General features: G+C 35.6%; 1 protein-coding gene across 1 annotated transcript in view; it reads right to left on the reverse strand.

The window, feature by feature from the left end:
• LOC136851575 (uncharacterized) overlaps nt 1-24,802 on the reverse strand; it is a 1,000,137-nt gene that overhangs the window by 893,021 nt on the left and 82,314 nt on the right. The window lies entirely within an intron of this gene.

Here is a 24,802-nt window from a genome sequence, read left to right on the forward strand (position 1 = left end):
GGTACAAACACAAAATACAGATACAAAGGATCGAGTGCCCTGAATATTAGTAAAATGAATAAAAATGAAAAAACAGCAAAATAAATAAAAATGAAAAATATCAACTACACAAACAATAACATCCGACAGAGGCCTACAGTATATAGTACAGACACCGACACTAAGTCAATGGCCGCGACTGGTTCAGTTAACGATGTTCAAAACTAATCACAATGAGAAGGACTATGATGAACAATGAGAGAAAGGAAGGTAAGCATGCAAACATTCATTCCCTCAACGTAAAAAAAAAAAAAAAAAAAAAAAAACAGGGCTAACAATAACAATAACAAAATTTTGAAAAGCAACAAATTCCAAAAGGATTTGCCAAATCTAAGTGACATCTTCCTTGGATCTCAACCAGAGGTATATGAATTATTATAGCCATTTTCACATGAAAGGCAAACAAGCAGAGACCAAACATTCAGTAAAAGACAGCAAAAAAGAATAAAAATCATATGCAACGATTAAGGATTGCCAAATTTAAATGAATGCTTGCATGGATCACAAAAACTAAAATATGAGTTATCAGATCCATTTTCATGGGAAAGACAGACAAACAGAGATACAAAACATCCATTAAAAAAGCAAAGCTGAATAAAAATCATATGAAATGACTTAAGAGAGCCTGCTAACCAAGAAAGGATTGTCCAAATGATGCCATTTCCATATGAGACGCAGCAGACGGCAACGAACATTCATTCACTGACAAAATAAAACAAAAGCATAAATAACAAAGTATTTAAGGTCGTCTGCTAATCGTAAAAGCATTCGCCGAAATAAAGTTGTGCGTTTATGTTTGCGAATGAGGGAATGACCCAGAATAGAAAACCTTCCCCCATGAGGTCTGACCGACGAAGAAGAAGAAGAAGAAGAAGAAGAAGAAGAAGAAGAAGAAGAAGAAGAAGAAGAAGAAGAAGAAGAAGAACTCCGCCGATGAATCCGGTTGTTGAGCTACAGAGTAAACCCCATTCATTTGGCCCTGCAATCAACAAATCGCCTTGTGCTCTTCCATCACGATTTTAGGCTCGATCGCTCCAGTCACTGAATTAGTTCGGGTATCTGCGGATATATATATATATATATATATATATATATATATATATATATATATATATATATATATATATATATATATATATATATATGTATATATATATACACAAAATTATTATATATATATATATATATATATATATATATATATATATATATATATATATATATATATATATATATATATATATATATAATATATATATATATATATACACACACACACATGCAAGTCCTGATTAGATATTAATGTACTCTCATCCTATTCCTTAAAATACATACAGTACTTATTTACGCCACTCAAACCCAAATTGGGAAGCCCACTTTGTCGACACTTTATCATTTACGTATTTTAATAAAAATAAAAAAAGACCTGGCATTCTTATAAATGTGGTACTTAAAAATCAAACAAAAGTAAATTATTCAAAATTCTTTACGACCCCCTACACTAAAGAATTACTGACTGATTAATTTAAAACTTCTAAAACTGGCGTCACAACACCTAGGTTATTGGAGCCATAATCAAATTAAATAGGTAACTAAAACGATAAATAAATACATCTAAAAGGGGTTCATACAGGAAATATCTAAAAATGAAAAAAGATCACTTAGATATTTCACTGGGCAGTATCTAACCATGTGAATAATTACAACTCCACAAAAATGATGCGAACAATATGAGATACAAAAAAAGTCTAAAGAAAAAAAAAGGCTAATAACATAAACGCAAGATTGCTCACCAAACCTGAAACCCTGCCCCCAGGATCTATAGTCTGACCTCACTTTTGACGCGCACATAACATCCCAATTTTATATTATCCACTGGGATGGCGAGGTGATTCAGACACACTCACACACACACATACGCAAGGCGCAGGCACGCAAGCACGCACATACCACATACAAGCCATCCTTTGATTACCCCCAAAAGATTTAGAGGTGCTTCAGATTCAGCGATGCGTGTAACATTCTTCCCAGTTGTGGTGTTGAACACTAAGCCAGGTAAGAGGGTCGGTCTCCCTCGCCTGGGTAGCAGTTCCGCCTTGCGTGGCCTAACCTCTCTTATTCAAGGGGGTTATGGCTTTAATCATTATGTGTGGGGTATTTGTGTGAGTGCATGCATATATATATATATATATATATATATATATATATATATATATATATATATATATATATATATATATATATATACAGTATAAATATACATATATGTATATTTATATATTTATACACTATATATATATATATATATATATATTTATATATAATATATATATAAATATATGAATATATATATATATATATATATATATATATATATATATATATATATATATATATATATATAAATATATATATATATATATATAGAGAGAGAGAGAGAGAGAGAGAGAGAGAGAATGATTAGTCACTTTTAGACACGTATGTAGTCGTAATAACCACAATGCCCTCTTAACTTCTCGATTCCTCACACTTTTTGCTTAAGCTCGTCATTACAAAGCCTGCAATTCAGATACAAGAATATTAAAAAAATTCTGAAGCAGGATTCGAACTCGCATCCGGAGTTCATAACGAAGTCACATATTACCATAATTTTTTAAGGTACGGGTACAGAGTGAATGGATGCATTCTCAAACTTTATGAAATATTTGTTACAACGAAGCTTAGCAATCCTCATTATCTAATCACCATACCATCGGAGCCAAGCTTAACTCTTCCAAATCACATTCACAGGCTTCCCGAACACTGATTTGGGATTTCATCTCATCAGGATATCACTTAACAAATAAATGCTTTTGAAAAGGCACAGCAGACGCTCAAATCTCAAGAGATTCTATTACTGACAAAAAATATACACCTAGGCAGCAAACAGACACTGGTAATACACAAAAGTACACACAACCACACAAACACACACACACACACGCATATATATATACATATATATAAACATTTTATACACACACACACACATATATATATATATATATATATATATATATATATATATATATATATATATATATATATATATATCTCCTTTTCTTCCTTCTCTCTTAACGGGGATGGCTCTAAAAGGTGTTAAACTTCCGGGTTTCTTTTAGGATGAGCTTCATAGTCCTAAGTCCTAATTCATCCTGTTCGTATACAACCATAGTCGTGTAACAAATAAGTACATGATTACTGGTTATTGGAGCAGAGGTACAATGGGTTTTAACGGACTGCGCCCAAATCCAGTCTGCTACGGTCAGGAATCGAACTCGGTTCTTCTTGATGGTGAGGAAAACCTAACCACTGAGTTACGAGGATAGAGCAGTTGTATATTTAGAGCACTTCAGAAAGACTATTAATTAAATATAAACTTGTCTCTTACTATACATGGATTCTGGAATGGTTTCTCTCACTGGGGTAAGAACTACCTTGTCGAGGGCCGACTTTTTTCATTTATGATGTAAAGGTATACATTCTAAAGGAATACTGCTCATTCTTTGTTAAACGTTACTCACTTCTTTCCTTCGCTCCTCACCCCAAACTGTAACACATACAAGACGACTGACACTCAACTGCATAATTTATTGCTTAGATGATCAGCGATATACTTCTAATTTCCAGGAAACATACCTGCACAATTCCTGCTTCGCCCGACGGGGACCTACTTGCCGGTAACACGAGCGAGCTATCACTTGAACTCCAAGGCCGGAAAGAAAGACAGATATATGTTGTTTGTACATAAATAAACAAATACACAAAAGATGCCCGGAATCCCTCGCCAACAGGGAACGAAAGGTGATCGCTCAAACCACCAACAGACACCTCGCGGCAGGCGGTTCACCTGGGAGGCCGAATGCAAATTGTAATTTATGCCTTATCTCCAGCATCGCCTTGAGACCTCACCCGGAGTCTCTGCTCATCCTTGAGAGCTCTCCAGAAAACCCCGTTCCTTTTGGGATGTTTCGGGTGGAAAGTTCGCTAGCGATTGACTTACGTTCGTTCACACTGAATATTGATTGACTTGGCGGTTGGGCATGGGTCGCTCATCGTCGATCTCTCTCTCACTCTCTCTCTCTCTCTCTCTCTCTCTGTTTCTATATATCTATATATATATATATATATATATATATATATATATATATATATATATATATATATATATATATATATATATATATATATAATGCCATATATTATAATATTCGATATTTTCGTGATTCAGATATGCACACAAAGTCGTTTACACACATATATATACTCAGTGGCACTGCCTTTAACTAATTCATTATATTCATCACGTTCCATATGTTATATATATATTCAGATATATATATATAAAACACACACATACACACACACACACATATGTATATATATACCTCAATGGTCTTGTTAAACTAATTAATTTATATATATATACTAATATATAAACATATAAATATATATATACAGTATATAAACATATATACATATGTATATATATATACTGTATATGACTCAGTGGTCTCGTAAAAACAAATTTACATAATATAATACTAATATCACATACATACACTTATAATAACACTGACACACATTCATCCATACATATATACATACGTATGTAAAAACACAAAAATACTAATATACACTGTTCCTACATCAGCATTTCGACGTCAACACGTGCGTACGTTACACTGTCAATAATCATTCACGAATCCTTTAACGCAGGGTACTGGATGGGGACATACTTGAATTCCGCCGACAATGAATAAATGAGCGCCCTAATCCTTGCTTGTGGTCCTTCCATTTTCATCTCCTGAAACTTCACTTGGAGTTCCAAGGACCTTTTAAAAGTATTTTTTGTGCGTTTGGGAGTGTTTATTCTTACTTCCAAATTTGTCATTTTCCTCTCTGTTTGTAAACAACAACAACGCGAGCAAATGAAGTAATTAGGGAATGATACAAATTATTTCGCAAAATTTCTTCACGAAATAATTTATTAAATGGTAATGAAAAAGAGAAATGATACAACTACCGATAAAAAAAACGTGTCGTCAATATCAAAAACAATAACATAACGGAAGAATTAAGATCGGTTACAAGCGCATCGCAAGATGAACAATAAAAAAATGTATATGATTAGGTTGCAAACCTAAAACAAAAAACGAGATGCCGTACAGTAAAAGGAAGGAAGTCTAATTTATTGCACATGAAAATTACAGGGAAACACTCATGATAAGGCCACAAACAACGTAAATTTCAATTACCCATCATTTACCGCGCATTAAGTTAATAAAAAAATTTTATATATCAACGAAAGTAAGATTCATCACTCATAAAAAAGAAAAAGTGAAAGAACAACAGAGTGAAAATTCCAGCTGGTAAAAGTCAGGTAGCAAAAGAATCTTAGAGTTTCACTCATCACGCCATAATAATGAATTGAGGTGTTTTTTATCACACATTCCATAATCCGCTTCCATACCGAAGTGTCTCATAACAGCATCGGGGGCCATTCAGATCATTCGGAAATATTTAAACGTTCCTCTTTTTGCATTCACTCGCACGGGCTCAGCATTCCTAGCCCACGCGGCCGTGAAAATACTTGTGGCTGTTATTTTTTTTCCTCTCAATACTAAAAACTAGGATGAAGTTTTTAACTTTAAAAAAAGTACAATACTCTCTCTCTCTGTATGTGTATATATATGCATTTATGTACGTATATGTGAGTCTGTGTACACTTCATATGAACAGGCAAGAAGCAAGGCGAGTCCCAGACGCATTTTCATGGTAAAATATAAAAATTAAAACACAATCATCCGGACTTGCCACGGAGGACACGTTAAGCCAGCCATCCTCTGCAACCTTCCAGACTGGCCACGGAGGGCACAATAAGCTATAGTCATCCTCTGCAATCATCCAGACTGGCCACAGAGGACACATTAAGCCAGTCATCCTCTGCAACCATCCAGACTGGCCACAGAAGACACATTAAGTCAGTCATCCTCTGCAACCATCCAGACTAGCTACAAAGGACACATTAAGTCAGTCATCCTCTGCAACCATCCAGACTAGCTACAAAGGACACATTAAGTCAGTCATCCTCTGCAACCATCCAGACAGGCCACGGAGGACACATCAAGCCAGCCATACTGAAAACACCCAGCAAGGCTATGGGTGACAAATTAAGCCAGCCACCCTCCATAATCATCCAGACTGGCCTTGGATGACGGATTTAGCCAGCCACCTTCCACAACCATTCAGTGGGGCCACAGATACAAGAATTAAACTGCCTTCTGCAACCATTCAGCCCTGGCCATCCATGACAGATTAAACCGTCCACCGCTCACAACCATCCAGTTCATCCATGGATGACACTAAACTGCCCAACCTCCACACCCACCTAGCCCTGCCGCTGACGACAGATTCCCCGAACCATAAAATTAAACTGATGAAACTAAGATGGCCGGTTTCCCGGCTCCATTATTCAAAATCCTTTCGCCGTCGTGAGATGAATCCCACGGCATCCGGGCATCGTGCAATGATAAATGAGTCATGCGGACGCCTAACAACAGCCTATTAAGCTCTCTTATATCAGCAATGCTTACTTGGAAATGCAAAGTCATCAGAGTTAAACGTCGGAAGCTGGGAATCATCTCGTGAACGGGTCAGTGAATAGAAAGGTACTCCTTGGAGCTCTTACTTTTCTTTGAGTCAGCAATGTTTATTGCTTCATTTTCCTCTCGTTTTGTTTCTGCACAGTCTCTTAACCTTCATTAGCGCTAAATGCTTTCCGCTGATTACTCACTCAATTTCTTTTTACTCTCTTTTTTATTGCTCATTTTCCATTTCTCATTCATTCGTATGGCATTTTTCAGCCTTCATAATCTTCAATTACTTTCGTTGATCTCTAACATTTAACTGTTCACTTTTTCCTTTCATTCATTTCTGTTGCTTTCTAAACCTTCATAATCTTTGATTACACTCCTTTTATCTTAAACGCTTTTTTTTTTTTTAATTCCGTCACAGTTTACTTCCATTTCTTCCAATCAGTTCCGAAATATTTTCTTAACTTTTATAATCTCTAACTACTTTCCTTATGCCTCATTCCTTTGCTTCACTCAGCAAATTTCGGGAACATTCACAGTCTTGTCATTTTTTTTTTTTGTCTCACTTCTAATATAACCTTCAAAAAGGATTTTTCGTATCAAATTTTGATACCTAACAGAATCCATTCTATCCTCTTCTTCATGACTCATAAAATTTTCGCTTGATCCATAGCTAAATTCTCTTCGGATACAGACTTATTTATTGAGTTATTGTTTGACGCGCCTTCTTCGTCGTAATTATTACGTTCTTTGTGCCAAGTTATGGAGAAGAGACGAGAGACATGGACATAGCTGCTGCCTAGATGAAGCTTTGTCACTGACGAGAGAGAGAGAGAGAGAGAGGAAACCAATATGAACAGCTCTAATAAACGTAAATTCTCTGATAAAAAAAAAATTTGACTCTTAAACAAAGGGTGTTTTAAGGGGTTTCAAAAACAGAATCGCATACTGCAAATTTTAAAAATGACATCGTTTCAATCACAAGAATGAAGTACCAGAAGATATTCTGAGGTCACTCGGGAAACTGAGCTACATACCTAATTCCGATCGGTGAACTGAAATAAATTGCTATTGCATCCGTCGAATATAGCAGCACTAAAACAGAAGAGATTTCCAACTGATTACAGACACAAAAACGCTGAACGCTAAACACGAAACTGAAGGGCAACAAAGCCGGAAAAAATCGCAATAAAAATAATGGAATGAAATTAAACTCTCTACAAGGTTATGGTCACGGTAAATCCGAAGACCGTTGGTAACAAGAAACGCCAGGTAAGAAAACAGTTATGGTAACAATGAAACTAATAAGTTCCTGGAACAAAATCGGGGGCCATTTCCTTAACTGGAAACAATATTGACCATATATGAACACTGAAGGGGAATGTAAGTGATTCTGTGGTTATCTAAGGTGAAAGAACGTGATGGAAACGAAATTCGGTGGGACTCATGTCTACGTGATTCGGTCGCTATGCCCTCGGGTAAGACGGAAAGAAATAATCAAATGACGTTTACTGCGTTTGTTTCCTAGAAAGTATAACTCTTCTAATACTACTACTACTACTACTACTACTACTACTACTACTACTACTACTACCATCAGTGATCAATAACCACGCTCCTTATTATTGTAGTGATTATCATCCTTATCAACACTATCTTAATCATCAAAATTCACATTATCAGGAATGTTTACATTAATATTTTCGTAATTAGAATGGTCTTTAGTCTAAAGAAAAAACAGCTCTTTTTCCTCGGTATACGAACAACTCCAGCCAAGCTACACCTAATCCCTGGAGATCAAGATAAGGTAACCACTCCAGTGACTGCTATGCCAACCGGTTGCTTCTTGATCCCTTCAATCAAAATTTTGAATTCTTTCCCTTCCTCTGTTTTCCCTCCCTGATTTTCATAACATTCATCTTTTATGCGATTAGCTAACAGCTTTCTTGAGCTTTATTATAACTTGCCTTTTATAGTTTTCTTTTTACTTTTAATCTCAGTTCTCATAGTCAACCCAAAACCAGCTTCCTTCCTCTTTGGTTTTCTAGTAATCTCCGGGTGCCGGACTCCATCTGCCATTAGAATGCCCATTCCATCTGAGCCTAGCTCAGCCCGTCAGCCTTTCAGGTTCACCGAAGAGAGCCTAATTTTGACACATTTCAACTGTTCCATTAAGTATTTAACGAAGGCCTTAGAGGACCAACGCAATTCTTCCAGAACATAAAAGGAAGTCAGGTCGGACGAGGTCAAATCGCAAACAAAGAGGTGTTAATGTACTCACCGATGATCTTTATACGATTCTTATTCAAATGAGACGGGGATTAATAGGAGAGCATTTTCCTCTTCCTAAACATTGTCTCAATAATGGGGAGCATTTAACATCTCACTTTCTCATCTTTAAATTCTCTCTCTCTCTCTCTCTCTCTCTCTCTCTCTCTCTCTCTCTCTCTCTCTCTCTCTCTCAAACACATATACGCACACGTAAAAGCAAAGAATGCTTAATTACGAAGAAAAAATCTAATTTAAAAACACACACAAGCATGCACAGACAAACGCAAAGAATGTTTAATTACGAGAAAAAAACTCCAAGAGAATAATGTTTTAAGTGATAAAAATCCATTGAAAATGAAAGATAGAGACACATAACGGGAAATAAACACGACGGGCAGAAGACGGGAAATGTCAGCGACATTACCGAAGTTCTTTTCAACTTTTTTTTTTTTCTCTTCCTTCAACTTTCACACCTCCGAGACATTTTCATTTACGCAAAAACGTCGCATACAATCTCCTCTTATAATCTCGTTCATCTCAAGACTACTTATTAACGACTATTCGCAGTAATGTAGTCTCGTATAAGAAATTTACTTTCAGTTTTCCAACGACGGGAAACAAGGCTGGAAAATACAGCATCCCCGTCTATCTCTCCCTCTTTTTGTGTGGAAAAAAAAATCTTTTTTATTCAATTTGGTGATGGTAGGCGAAGGCCTAAGGGGAACCACAAAGGCTTAATCTCCCCCTCCCCGCGCAACACACACACACACACACACACACACACAAAATTATATTCGAACACATGTAACTTTGCATTTCTTACAGGGACAATTAAATGTTGCGCAAGAAAAGCTACATTACCGGAATCTTAAAGCATCATTTGCATCAGGAAAATTTCGTATAGGGGCAATTAAATTTGTTGCACCAAGAAAAAACTACATTACAGGATTCTTAAAGCATCATTAAATGACACACTTTTTCTTTTGCAATGGATCACATCCTCGAGACATGGTGCTGATGCCAACTGACCCCAGATGGAGCGTAAGAATGAGCAGTCAGTCTGAAAAGAATTTCCTAATTATGCATTCCACTAAGCATGACCTTTGAACCTTCCCGGGTGAATAAAATAGCAAGAAAACGTGAACGACAAAACACAAAGTTCGCCATAGTTCCGGTAAAAAATATTGAATAATGATAATAAAAATAGGCAAAGAAATTTACTCTAATAAAGGGAGTTAAAATTATTACCTCCAATTTAAGAAATAAATGAGTTACCGAAGTATGCACTGACTAAATGTAATGAATCTATTTCAGGTTCCTACGATCAACAAATAACCAAAAAATAAAGGACCCTCTCCATATTAAAAATAAAGTTCCTACAGAAAATGCTCCTTGTGAAAAAAAACATCGACATATAATACACCTTATCCAACGCGATATGGAGACGATTGCCAGTAACAACAAAATAAATTTCCTCTCAACATAAAAAGTGCAGCAAGAAAAATTAGAACAAACCCTCGGTATCAAAATGTCGAAAATACAAAAAGAAAAGAAAAGAACACCCAACATCAAATATACGGCATGGAGGACTAATGTAGGATGAGCAAACGAGAACCTTGGTTGATACAACGCAATTCCTTGTACTAAACAACAACAACAACAATAATAATGACAAATATAATTATTTCTATTATTACCATCATTATTAATGTTAGACTTCCTTACACATTAACAACAGCCACAACAATACAATAACCATTATAATAAACATGTCTATTATTACAATTATTATTAATGTTATATCTCAAAAAAAACGCACCTTAATCAGTGATAAAACCAAACTGCATCATCAGTATCCTTCGACCCATCATCATCATGTTTATCATTATCATCATCACCAGACCATTGTAGCTTTCATTATAACTGAATACCTGACGAACGAAATAAGTTTCCTTTGTTGCAAAACCAACGTGACTATTACCCCGAGTGATTTATATCTGCTGAAACATTGATATGTCTTGTGGTGGGGAAACCTAATAATGATATTCACAATCTCTGCAATTATTCGCTAATTGCCTACTATTTGCTTCTCTCCCTTGGTCCAGGCCGCAACTTCCGCAGAGAGAGAGAGAGAGAGAGAGAGAGAGAGAGAGAGAGAGAGAGAGAGAGAGAGAGAGAGAGAGAGAGAGAGAGAGAGAGAGAAATATGTAATGTGTGTGTGTGTACATATGTTACGTAATATATAAATGTATATATATATGTGTGTGTGTGTGTGTGTGTGTACATACATACACACACACACACACACATATATATATATATATATATATATATATATATATATATATATATATATATATATATATATATATATATATATATATATGTATATGTATATGTATATATATATATATATATATATATATATATATATATATATATATATATATATATATATATATATATATATATTATCTTCCCCTTCCACAGTTCCTAGTCTATCACAATTACTTCAGAAAACGTAAACATAAGTACCTCAATCTACTTTGAAATTATGTCTCCAGTCTGTCTTGTAAGATTTTTCATTTTCCAGAATGACAATGACCTTGTTATCTAATTCATCTCCATTCAAGATCATCTTTGGATTTTCCTGAAGAAAAATATATATTGTGAACAATCTTATGAATAAGCTGAAGAACAATCTTACGAATAATACACGAGACAGAGGCGGACCATGTCACGGCAGTCGAAAATAAATGAGTTTAGATCAACAAAATTCCTCCTCTACAGAAAACAATGGCGTTTATTTGTCATTCGTGTAATGTTTTGTCATTATGTCTGACTGCATACTCATCTGAATGCTTTCTACCGCTGATTATACTCCAGAATAGAGCCTACGACGAGTATGAATGAGTACAAATAGACAAACCACAGACACACACACACATACATACATACATACATATATATATATATATATATATATATATATATATATATATATATATGTGTGTGTGTGTGTGTGTGTGTGTGTGTGTGTGTGTGTGTGTGTGTGTGTGTGTGTGTGTGTGTGTGTGTACAGTATCTACATACATTTTATATATATTACATTATATAATGTATATATACATACATGTATATATATTAATATATACAGTATATATATATATATATATATATATATATATATATATATATTATACAGACACACACACACACACACACGAGATAAATATTTAAGAGCCAAACTTGCTCGTGTATTCTATACCATTTCACAGTGAAACATACATAAAAATGATGCCAAAACAGCTTTCTTTAAGAAACTAAATTCCATTATAAAATTACCATTCCATCGCAAAATTTTCTCATGATTCTCTTTGATTTCCTTTGGTAAAGTAATCTGAGATGTCAAAAATATCGTGAAGCTTTCGCTATAAGAGCCATCAAATTACTTACATTTTTCTTTTCTTCACTTTCACTCGGGTGAAACTTTTTCCAATCAATTAAAAATATAGACTCGCTTTTATCGATACAACTATAGTCGTGGGTTAGGTACTAAAACAGCAATTAACCTGTCTAATAATAAGGAATAAATCAATATAAGCTATAGGTATAATAAAAAAACATTCCGTTATTTAAAAACAAGTATGGGTTATGTTAAAAGCTGAAAAAACTCTATCAACAGAAAGAAGACCTGCCCCCTTGTCGGTAAGAGTGTCAGCTATCTGGATCATAATTTGGAAAGCTCCTGCGCGCGCGCACGCACACACAAAGACCTCAAGACTTTAATAATCACTCTCCTTCTTTCTTCCATTATTTTTCACCTTTGTAAATGGAACGTAACTCTGTCAAGTTTTTTTGTTAGACCGTAGTTTGTCTGAACCGTGTAATTTTCTTTGCGGTAACAAAGGAATCCCGTTTTTCAAATTCTATTCTTTCTCATTTAAATGGGGATTCCAATACATAATATTATACATTACATCTGACGTCAATTTTCGGCATTGGCTATTGCATGCCAATAATATTTGCAGCTACACTTGTAAGCATTTAGTTACGTGTGTATGAAGGAAGAGTTAAACATAAAAATATCTATTTTCCTACATCTACTTAGGCACATATTCATGTATCAATAAAAGTGCTACACTCCTTTTCCTTAGTCAAGATTTTAGGAAGAGGTGTCACCCATTCAAGAGCTGACCTTGACGCATCTGATAGGAGGATCATTGGCCTTGTGAGCGAGTGACAAAATATACGCATATATGCGCGCGCGCGCACACACACACACACTAAATATGCATATATATATATATATATATATATATATATATATATATATATATATATATATATATATGTTGTTGGATGTGTGTGTACGTATGTACAGTATATATAAATATATCGTACACTAAACACATATCGACATAATTCCCAGCTGACGGATAATGACGATACGTTAATCATATTTCGAAACTGAAATATTTTTGACAAACATACATTACATCTTCAGGACTTCAGGATTAATATAGTTTATTTTTAATCATAATTATACATTTCCTGAGCGTAAGCTGTCATCTCATATTTTCATAAGATATCTTCCAATGTAAACAACTTACGACTATTCTCTCATTTCGAAAACATTAGGCTACAGAAAACTCAATTTTCTGTTCTTTCGTTCAACCGAAAACTAATTTGAAAATACTAAGAATGTTTTTGTTTATGTCTACGTAAAACTTTCTTATAAAAGCAATGGCACAGTTGAATAAACATTATAAGAAAGGAGGTTTCAGCAAGGTTTAAGGGCCTGCCATGCAAAATACCAAGCACTTCTCAAGCATGTAACAAACGTCAGCGGTTTAGTACCAGTGCTAATGGGTCAAGATGAGTCCCAAAAATAAACAGGGTGATAGCAAGCGTGGAACTATACTCGTACTTGCCATGAATTTGTGCTGTCTATCATTAGACCTTCATCCCCTCATCAGCCTGTTTTCTCAAGTTCCTAATAGCCTTTAGAAAACCCCTATTTTAGTAATATCACAAGCCCTAAAATTGATGTTTTCTTCCGCATCAGAATGCATACTTGGGCATCATTTTGATTCAAAATCCACCTTTTCCCAAGCAATATTTAGTCCAAAATTTATGCCTGATTCAAAAATCATACCATTCTTTGTTCGCTGATCACCTTTTTCACTGTCTATCAGTTAATATTTCTGCAAATATTGCAAGTTAAAGGTCTTTCAGAATGCTCCAAGTGAAAATACTAAAATAATAATCACAGTTACATTCCTAGTCACTGCAACTCAATGAGAGACCCATGGCATGGTCCATCCAACAGAGAGGAAAGACTTGGTCTGGTCTAAGCACTGAATTTCTAGGGGTTAGTGGTTACTTGACTGTGATGTAGGCTACCGAATCAGCGCAAAGAACGCAGCTGGTAAACAACTCCAACCGAAGAAAACAACTAAAAACCAAAAAATTAACACACCCTGAAGCCACTCGTTATAATACACAATCATAAACACTGTTTCCATGTTTGCCTGGTGCTTTAAACCCATGTTAGAAGCATGTTTGTGAATGTTTTACACGTGTTCAATAATACCTTTTGCCGTCAAATGCGTTTGCTGAGCAGCGCAAACGGCGCCAAACTGCGCAGCTGTGATTGCATTAACAAGGGGGGAAACTTAATTGCCGTCCTTAATGACAGGATCCGGAGATCGCCACAACAATTACGGTACGCGGCTGAGCCAGTAATTAAAAATCTCCCGAGCTTTCGTTTCTCCTCATTCAACGTTTATTTCTTAATTATTCTGATTCATGAGAAGAACAAATGGAGCAACTTGCAGCAACGAGACGACATTTGAATCCTTCAAGTTCTGTTAAAGTGACAGTCATTAGCTCGGGACAATCAACATGATCCATAGAAAATTATTAATGTAAAAATGTGTCTATGAGATAAATTTATGAAAATGTGGTAGCGTTCTTTAAGTGAAAAAATAGGAATAATGCCTTGGACCACAAGAAAGAAAGGGATTCCGCATCAGGAGATGGAGGGAAAAGTACTTTATTAAAAATACATACAAACACACAAAATGCTATATTAAAAATAAATAAACGCGCAAAATACTAAATCAAAAATATATGAATACACAAATAAACTTAAATAAGTAATGTTAATCATGCGAAACAACCTATCTCGACATGTGACTACCGATTTCTGTCCGGAAAACTCCGCAGCACCAGAATCATCCGAAGCCGAAACCCTTTACATCACTGACCGGCGAAGAAATTTCATGCAAGAAACCCTCGCAAAATGAGCTCTGTGCTCTCCATTACGTTTAGTATTTATTGGGGGGTGTAATTTTTTTTTTTTTTTTTTTTTTTTTTTGAAAAAGGGGGGAGAGGGGTTGGAGAGATGATTTGTTCCAGTCGCTGCTTGTAATTATTGCCTCGTGCCAAATCATTATTAGATTATTACAAGGAAGGCCAGCTTCAAAAAGAGAATGTACTATTGGCGTTATAAATTACAATGAAATATATTCTACTTCTCAGAAACTTATATAGAATATGTTTGGATGACCGGAGTTTGCCATTTTCAAAATAAGATATTTCATGCCAGTAGAAATTACACTAATTCACCTTCTACCTGGACGAGTAATTACCGTTATTGCTGTCAGGTGCTTTCACAATGAGAATTAGAGTATAATATAATGGATAGTTCAAATAAAAAATCATTTAAAAATTAGTCGGAGTTTCAACACGGAATAAATCCTCTTACAATAAATCTTATTAAATCATATTTTATTTATAAAGTCTGAAGCAGAGTTCATCAGTCTTATTTGGTATATATATTCACAACGATAATGTCAGCAATAATTATATTAATCAACTACTAAAAAAAAACACCCCAAAAAAAATGAACGGCAGTTTGAACAAAAAATCATCACTATGACCAGATTGCTGGATTTTTACACCGTTTCATCCATCGTTTGGGACTGGTAAACAATAATAACCACAACATTAACAATTCATCCCTAATTCGCGTGTTAGAGGATGAAAGCGAAAATGACCACTGTTTTATTTTTCTCCGAAGCCATCCTATTACAACGAAAGCAAATCCGAATCCAAATACGAATGAAGACTTAATTTGTAGCGAAGAGTATTACATAAAAGAAAATCTTACTCTGCTGTATAAAAAGAAAGCAAACTAAACAGGAGCAGGTAATAAGAAAATATGAAATTCATACACATCAACTAAATAATTATTATTATTATTATTATTATTATTATTATTATTATTATTATTATTATTACAAGTAATAGTAGCGGTAGTAGTAAGAAGCTTTACGAATGTGCTAGCTTTGAATTATCATTCTCTATAATGTCGGTCACTAAACGAGGCTTATAAGCCAAATCCGAGAGCGAATATCAACAGCCTGTCTCGAAGACATCCCACAGTGGCAATGAATTATGCATCGGGAAGGTCAGGCGAATATTTGGTATTCTGCACGACCCCTCTTACTCTGCCACCCTCCCCCCACTCTAAGCCAACCCCTTCACAAGCCCACATAATAAAATCTTACGAGAATTTCAATATCTTTCTCTCTCTTTCTTATGCTTTGTACTTTTATTCCTCTGCCAGATTCTTCCCACAATATATCTGATGAACATTACGATTATTAAATGAGGTAGACACGTCAATAATCCATTCATTGTGAACCATTTTCAAAGTGATGACATTAAACAAAATGCGTCAGGCTCCTGTAGTGAATATTTCGGCAAAATCTTGCCTGATACCTTTGATTAACACAAATCAACCGTTTCGCATTTTACCTCTTGTATCTCCATTCAGCAAATGTATATGACCGCCAGCAGATGTAAAGTAAACTATACTGTTAATCTTCTTCTTCTTCTTCTTCTTATTATTATTATTATTATTATTATTATTATTATTATTATTATTATTATTTTTTTTTTTTACAACAAGAGAATAAACCAGACAGCTCTACTAAACAACACCCAAACAGAGAGAGAGAGAGAGAGAGAGAGAGAGACAGAGATAACGCATATTATCTCATTTAACTCAAAAACCATATTATTATTACAAATAAATTTCACAACAAAAGAATAAACAAGGAAGCGCCACCTAAAAGATACCTTAACAAGAGAGAGAGAGAGAGAGAGAGAGAGAGAGAGAGAGAGAGAGAGAGAGAGAGAGAGAGAGAGAGAAAACTCTATTAAAACCATATTATTATTACAAATAATATTCACAACAAAAGATTAAACAAGAAAGCTCCACCTAAAAAAAACACCCAAACAGGAGAGAGAGAGAGAGAGAGAGAGAGAGAGAGAGAGAGAGAGAGAGAGACTATTATCTCATTTCCCTCCCAAACCAGATGAGACAGCCAGAAGCCTCACCCAGCTACCCGAGCAAGTCCACCCTTCTCCTCCAGCAACGCCCGCCGCCTGTTTGTGGTATTCCGACGGGAACTAAACCGCTAAGGGGTGGCATGACCCTAAGACCTCTCCTGACATTTTACGGTTTTGCAAACCCCCACCCCACCCCAAGCCCCACCTCTCTCTCTCTCTCTCTCTCTCTCTCTCTCTCTCTCTCTCTCTCTCTCTCTCTGAATCAAGTTTTTATCATAGGGTTTTTCTTCGCGCTTTGAGGTTCGGGAAGAAGTTTACTCTCTCTCTCTCTCTCTCTCTCTCTCTCTCTCTCTCTCTATTAATATATATGTGTGTACATATATACATACATACATACATAAACATATATCTATCTATACATACTGTATATATGTATATAAATAATATAGATATATATATATATATATAAATTACATTCGTTTTAGTTTAACTGATGATTTTATTTGTTATATACATTTTCAGCGCCTCCCACTCTTTAAGTACGAGAAGATCCTAGTAGTCTACAACATTCGCTGAATGTCTGCAACAAGGGCATTCGATGAATTCAACACTTAAACTTTTAATATGGCATAACTGTTAACTGTCCCCCGTGACAATGAGACATGAGGGACTTGAAAGAAGTCAGGTTAAAATGGAAAGAAAGAGGAATAACAATACAGCATAAGGATGATCTCTCCCAACACAACACTGACGTATTTTTCATTTTGCTTCTTTCTTAGCGAAGAGAGAAAAAAAGTAGGAAATAGCAGTTAAAGGTTAAAAACCAACAATGAATTGCTTAAAACACAGTCAGCAATCTGACTGTTCCTACACATTTATATGAAAAATAAGTGTACGTATATGTATATATATACAGAGTATATATATAAATATATATATATATATATATATATATATATATATATATATATATATATATATATATATATATATATTAATAGGGCATTGTATATATTAGAATTACATATGTGCCTGGTAAAATTGTGACCAGTAGATTCTACATATATGCCTGGTAAAATATATAGATTCTACATATATATATATATATATATATATATATATATATATATATATATATATATATATATATATATATAATATACATATATATATTTATATATACATACATATTTACCTATATATGTGTGTATGTATATACATACATACAATATAATATATATATATATATATATATATATATATATATATATATATATATATATATATTTATATATACATACATATATAATATATACACACATTGAGTGCATATGCGTACGCAGTAGAGGGGGATATAGTAGTAATGGAAAGTTATTCCCCCCTCCCCCAATTAACCTAAATGTTACCATCATTAAGGTACAATGCTTATCTACTTACGATACTGCTATGCACGTTAACAATGCCATCACTCACGCGATCATCGATAGTCGGGGGAAAAAAAGTCAGTACGGTAACAAAGATAAAGTTGTTTGTTTGTTTGCCATAAACATAGGTATATGACACGTTGACTGAATGCATTATAATTTCAGTGTGCTGCCAAGGCTACTTGTATATAACGGTGGAAGAGCTATTTTGTTAGGTAGGCTGTAAAACCAATCACTAGGGGGCACTGTCAGCCATTCAGTTCTTCAGACAGTGAAGAGAGGGAATCCTAAGGTGGCAATGGTAAAACAAGCGCTTAAAGAAGGAATAAAAAATCGGAGCTTGTTAGTGATGAAAATATACAACGTATGAAGAATGTAAATTAGAAAAAAAAACAGTTACAAATTCTGCAGTAAGAATGCCCTACACTGTATTAAGAACATAAGACAACACATCTAGAATAGCCTGAATTAGATGTGTTAACGGCAATACATGCATAAACAAAGATATAAAAGAAACCGCTATGTTTCGACAATGCCGAGGTGTTGAAGAGAGAGAGAGAGAGAGAGAGAGAGAGAGAGAGAGAGAGAGAGAAACATAAGGCCGAGCAAAATGAAGCAAAAAGTAAAATAGCTTCCGGTTACGCATCCGGAGAGACAAAAATGAGACGCACACACAATGAAGGGGAAAGCTTGCCAGGCGACGCACCTTATCAAAAGAGCTTCAGACTTGACAGCACCGGGTGACAATAAACGGGTTACGCTTCGTTTCCGGGCGGACGCTCCTTTGAACGCTTCGTTAGAACAATAAATGAATAGCTCCATCGTACATTACTGCTCCTGGTGTGTGTGTGTGTGTGTGTGTGTGCAACAAAGTCGCCTCAGCAAGATAGAATGGTGGTTATTGATCCTCTTACAAACCAATGACCATCACACTAAAGCCTTTGGGGCACATCCCTGAGCAAGATCTGTGAAGATCGGCAGTTGCTAAGGGCTTTCCTTCCCCCCCTCCACTCCCCCGTTAGGCGATACCATCTCCTTCTCCATCGGCAAATTAAATCAGAGCACTCCTTTAGGTAAAACAAAGTCGATATAAACTGACCTCGTCCTCTGGTGGGACTCTCTCGTTCATCAGCAAATTAAATCAGGACCACTAAAGCGTGGAGCCACTGTAGCTTCTGCCAGAACAGATTTGGAATCTACAAATTCGCCCTTTCTATTGAGGTAAGGACGCTGACCCTTTATAACTATACAATCTACAATAAGGCAGTACTAACGAATGCCTTTCATGCCGCTGGCAAGCATTTAATATCCCTATCCGTTATGTGCATACATTATTACGGAAAACCTAAAACCCAACGAACTTAGCAATATTGCATAGAATATCACAAGAACCCTAGCAAAAGCAAATATGAAAGTATATCTAAAGATGCATACAGTAATAACATATGAATTAAGCATATAAATATATGAAACGCAAATGTGCTCGAGAGTAGCAGAAAAGATCCAAAGACTGTGGGAGACCTTGATGGAATGGCAACAGCGCAAGCCAAGGTATGTTAATGTCATTATGGTCACCACCTGAGTAACGCAACTAAATGTGGCACCTGTAATAACCTGCGGCATTAATAGCAGTCGAGAGAACTCACGCGGCTTACCTGAAACGTAATTGAAGGGCGTGGTACTGAGACGTTTGGCTAACCTTCCCCCCCCAAAAAAAAATTGTTTTCGTACACAACCTAACATTCATTAAGTAAAATATAATTGTCAGGCCGTGATTTTGAGCATTCCCAGCAACCCGGCAAATTATTTCGGCATGCAACAACGTTATATTCAGCAAGAAAGAAAAGGACTATTAAGTTTCATGTTTTTGTAAATTATGTTACTTTTAAATTCAGTAAAGAATACTTGCATTTGCCTCGACGAAAATGTTCACTTCTCTGCCCTTGGAAACTCACCTGGAAAGAAAAATCAAATCATCGTAAGATTATTCTGACAGACTCCAGAACAAAAAAAATATAATTTCTTCGCAGAAATTATTCTTGAAAAAAAAAATATTGTTAAAATTTCGATGGAACCAGTTAGATATTCTCTCTCTCTCTCTCGTGAAATCGTATTGTTATGAAATCTTAACACAACCTCAGGAGTCTATTATGCAGGGGTTCCTTTGGGAAACGCACCTAAATTTATCACCATCACCACAACCGTTGTTTTAATTGCCACTGTTATCATTATTTCTCGCTCATGAAATGGCGTCTTCATGGAATAATGAGTTTATGTTGATGTTGCTTCGGGAAAAGTACTTCAGTATAAATATCACCACCATAACTATTGCTGAAATTCAAGCTATAACTATTATCATTACTACAAGTTTACTACAGTCATCATTACCACAGTTACAAAAGTTATCATTTCACAATTAATTTCTGCCTGCCAGCCGAGAAGGATTAGACTCCCTCTTTCTTTATTTCTTTCTTTAAATCTTCAGATGAAAACCTTATGGACAGTTGATAAGATTATAAACCCAAAATTCCAAAGGGAAATCAGCCTGCAGAGAGAGAGAGAGAGAGAGAGAGAGAGAGAGAGAGAGAGAGAGAGAGAGAGAGAGAGGTTATAGGAAAAGGTGATAAATAAAGAAATAAACATGAGGGAAGAGAAAATGAAACCAACACACCTGATATTCAAGAGACGCCAGCAGAGAACAAGAATGAATTTGTCCTTAGCTTAAATATTTGGAGATCAGAGGATTCCACAACTGCGCTCGGTAAACTATTTCACATTTTAGTTATAGCCAAGACGAAACTCCTAGTAAACTGAGTATCATTAAACCTGGTTCAGAGATACTCATAGTAGCAAGAGTCTTAAAATGGAGAAACCAAACCGCAGCCGTATAGCTGTACAAATATATTTGAAAATAAATCTAAACAGAGATCTTTTCAATCTCCAGGGAAACGTGCAATTCTCTAAAACTCTCTGCTTAGCTCTATTTTTAAATATATCCGTACAGATACATGGTTGTGGATTTGTTTCCCAATAAACCTAAGGCTAGAAAATGAAACACTGTTTGCTGCGGCACCCTGCCTAGTATCAGCAAACGATAATGTCTTATAACCATAGCAACAGTCGGTAAACAGCATCAACTATTACAACAGTAAACAATCCCACACCAAGTGCCTTCCAAATACTTAATTACACTGGAGCAAGCACACCTCAGTGCATTCCTCTTAGCACCTGAATAGAGCGGAGGTCCTTTGACAAACAGTCATCGCCCAAGGGACGCCCCGAACTGAATAGCCGAACAAAGGATGATAACGGCATCTCTCTCTCTCTCTCTCTCTCTCTCTCTCTCTCTCTCTCTCTCTCTCTCTCTCTCTCTCTCTCTCGAAAATTAATCCGACTCAAGAACCCTTTTTGTTGATGACTTTCGTAGTAGCAAAGATTGAAAGGATACAATGAATGTTGACGTAAACACGATGACTTGATGAGTCTCATAAATAACATTCCCTAAACAAATGGATAAAAACTGCAACAAATTCTAATAATATTAATAGTGACATCAAACTGGTCAATATCAAGACGTTACCAGAGTTGCCTTTCATAGCTTAACAAGCTTATGTGCCAGAATTGGGACAACTGCCACTAGTAATATATAATTTTTTTTTCTGCAACTTCTACGACGATCCTTCAAACTTTCTTTCAGTCTGCTATAGCTTCGAAAAATCCTCAGTCAAGTTACGCTGAGGCGTCCATAATCATCTTTCAAGAAGCTGCCTTTCGCTTCCGTTTGATTCACAGTCCACTTTCTTAACATTTCCATCGAGGCTGGGCTAGATAAGTGTATTGGACTGCCCACTTCATAGGGCTCTGCATAGGAAAGAACGAGTTGATCTAACTAAGCATCGCCTAAATGTTAAAACACCTTCAAAATCGTTCTCTTCTCTTTTATCAGAACGCGCTGAATGACCGAGATGAAGACTAACTGAGTGAATTTGTGTCATCTACTATTCGATTTGCTTTAATGCAGAGTCACTGTAATTTACTTTCTCTGACACAGAGATCGACGTATGTTGAAAATCTTTGAATATGTGAAATTTAAGAAAAGGATATTCACACAGAGAGAGAGAGAGAGAGAGAGAGAGAGAGAGAGAGAGAGAGAGAGAGAGAGAAATGTGTTAAACACTCATTCCTGAGCCTTAAAGAAAGAAAACAAGAAGCTAAAATATGAGTTTCGGAGAGAGAGAGAGAGAGACAGAGAGAGAGAGAGAGAGAGAGCGACTCCTAGAACATGATATCAATAAACGTCAAGATGAGAAAAACGAACGAAAATAAAAAAACTTAAACTTCAAATACAAAACATTCAAGAGAGAGAGAGACCCAACTGCACATACGCCCTTACAGCTTAACCAATAAAGATGACTCGAGCCATTGTAAAGTGATAGCTTCCTAAACATTCCGATAAAAAAGAGCTAAGCCTATTGTGATGGCGACTGTTTATTGGCCCTCTCCGTGGAGGAAATTACAGGGTGTTCTCCCCCGAAGGGAGAATGGTAATGGTATGTAAAGGAGTTCCGTGGATGTGTTTACCAAATTCTAAAGACCTTGGTGTTTACAATAGTGTTTGCCTTCTCCTTTACATTCCGGAACGGTCGTATTGATGGGACGCATAATCCAATGACTGACCTAAGCTTGAAGCATGAATTATCTTCCGGCAATTTTCCTCTTTTGTTAATGCGTCCGTCTTCTTTCGAAACTGTATTAATTTTCTGTCCCTATGAATCTTCAGGCATCCAAGAATATTCATCTGCTCTTGTTTAATCTTCTATAATTCAATTAGTATTTCTATCACTGCTCTATTTTCTGACACAGTGAATAGTTTTCTGTTTCTCTATCCCTCTTCTTCTACAACTACATTTATCTCATTATTATTATTATTATTATTATTATTATTATTATTATTATTATTATTTTTCAGAAGATAAACGCCTATTCAAACGGAACGAGCCTACAGGGGCCACTGACTTGAAATTCAAGCTTCCAAAGAGTATGGTGTTCATTTGCAAAAAGCTACAGAGAGAAGAGATCCGTTATTAGAGAAAAAAAATGGATTAATACATTAATATATTCATCTTCCAAACCTCAATAACATTACTTTTATATACATTATTTTTTGTTATGGAACGGGTCTTGGACCATATCTTCGTCCATATCTTCAACCTAAGATTTCTCAGACGGCGGCATTCAACTTCTAGAAAGTACTGATGTCTCCACTAGTACAGTAAAAGACCTGTCATTAAAAAAAAACTTGGTCGAAAAGACAAAATGCATTTTTTTTCGCACTGGTAGACAATACACAATAAATAAGGCCTTCAGCAGTTCTGCATCAGTGTATCACTCTAACAGGCATAAAATATTATCGATACAAATACAAATAAACGACAACATATAATGCACAAAACTCGACTCTGTAGTACAGAGGAAAGTAATTACAATAAAATCTAACAATGTAGAAAAAAACGATGCAGTGACTCGTGCGTAGAAAAAAATTTACCTTGACATGGCAGCTGGTAGAATGGAAAAAATACGCGATCAGCGGGCGGATATACTGACCTTATACTTTCAATTTGATTTCACAATGCCTTTCTCTTCTGTAAGTTTCTTGGTAAAAACATAAAGGAAATTTCTAAAGTCAAACATATTTATTAAATCTCAACCGTTCATGAAAATTATTAGTTAAACGAAAATCAAGCAAAAAATGAGCCGAATAAACTTCGGAGCAATCGAGTTTTCTGTACAGCGTATAATGCTGCAAGAAACTTTCAGCCACGACACATGAAACTCTCAGCCGGCTGTGGTGGCCTGTGTCGTTGAGTTGCCAGACGCACGATCATGGCTAACTTTAACTTTTAATATAAAATAAAAACTACTGTGGCTAGAGGACTGTAATTTGGTAAGTTTGATGATTGGAGTGTGGATGATCAACGTACCAATTTGCAGACATCTAGCTTCAGTAGTTTTTAAGATCTGAGGGCGGACAGAAAAAGTGCGGACGGACAGGCAAAGCCACCCCAATAG

Source organism: Macrobrachium rosenbergii, chromosome 23 (genome assembly GCF_040412425.1).
Source record: "Macrobrachium rosenbergii isolate ZJJX-2024 chromosome 23, ASM4041242v1, whole genome shotgun sequence".
Taxonomy (NCBI): domain Eukaryota; kingdom Metazoa; phylum Arthropoda; class Malacostraca; order Decapoda; family Palaemonidae; genus Macrobrachium; species Macrobrachium rosenbergii.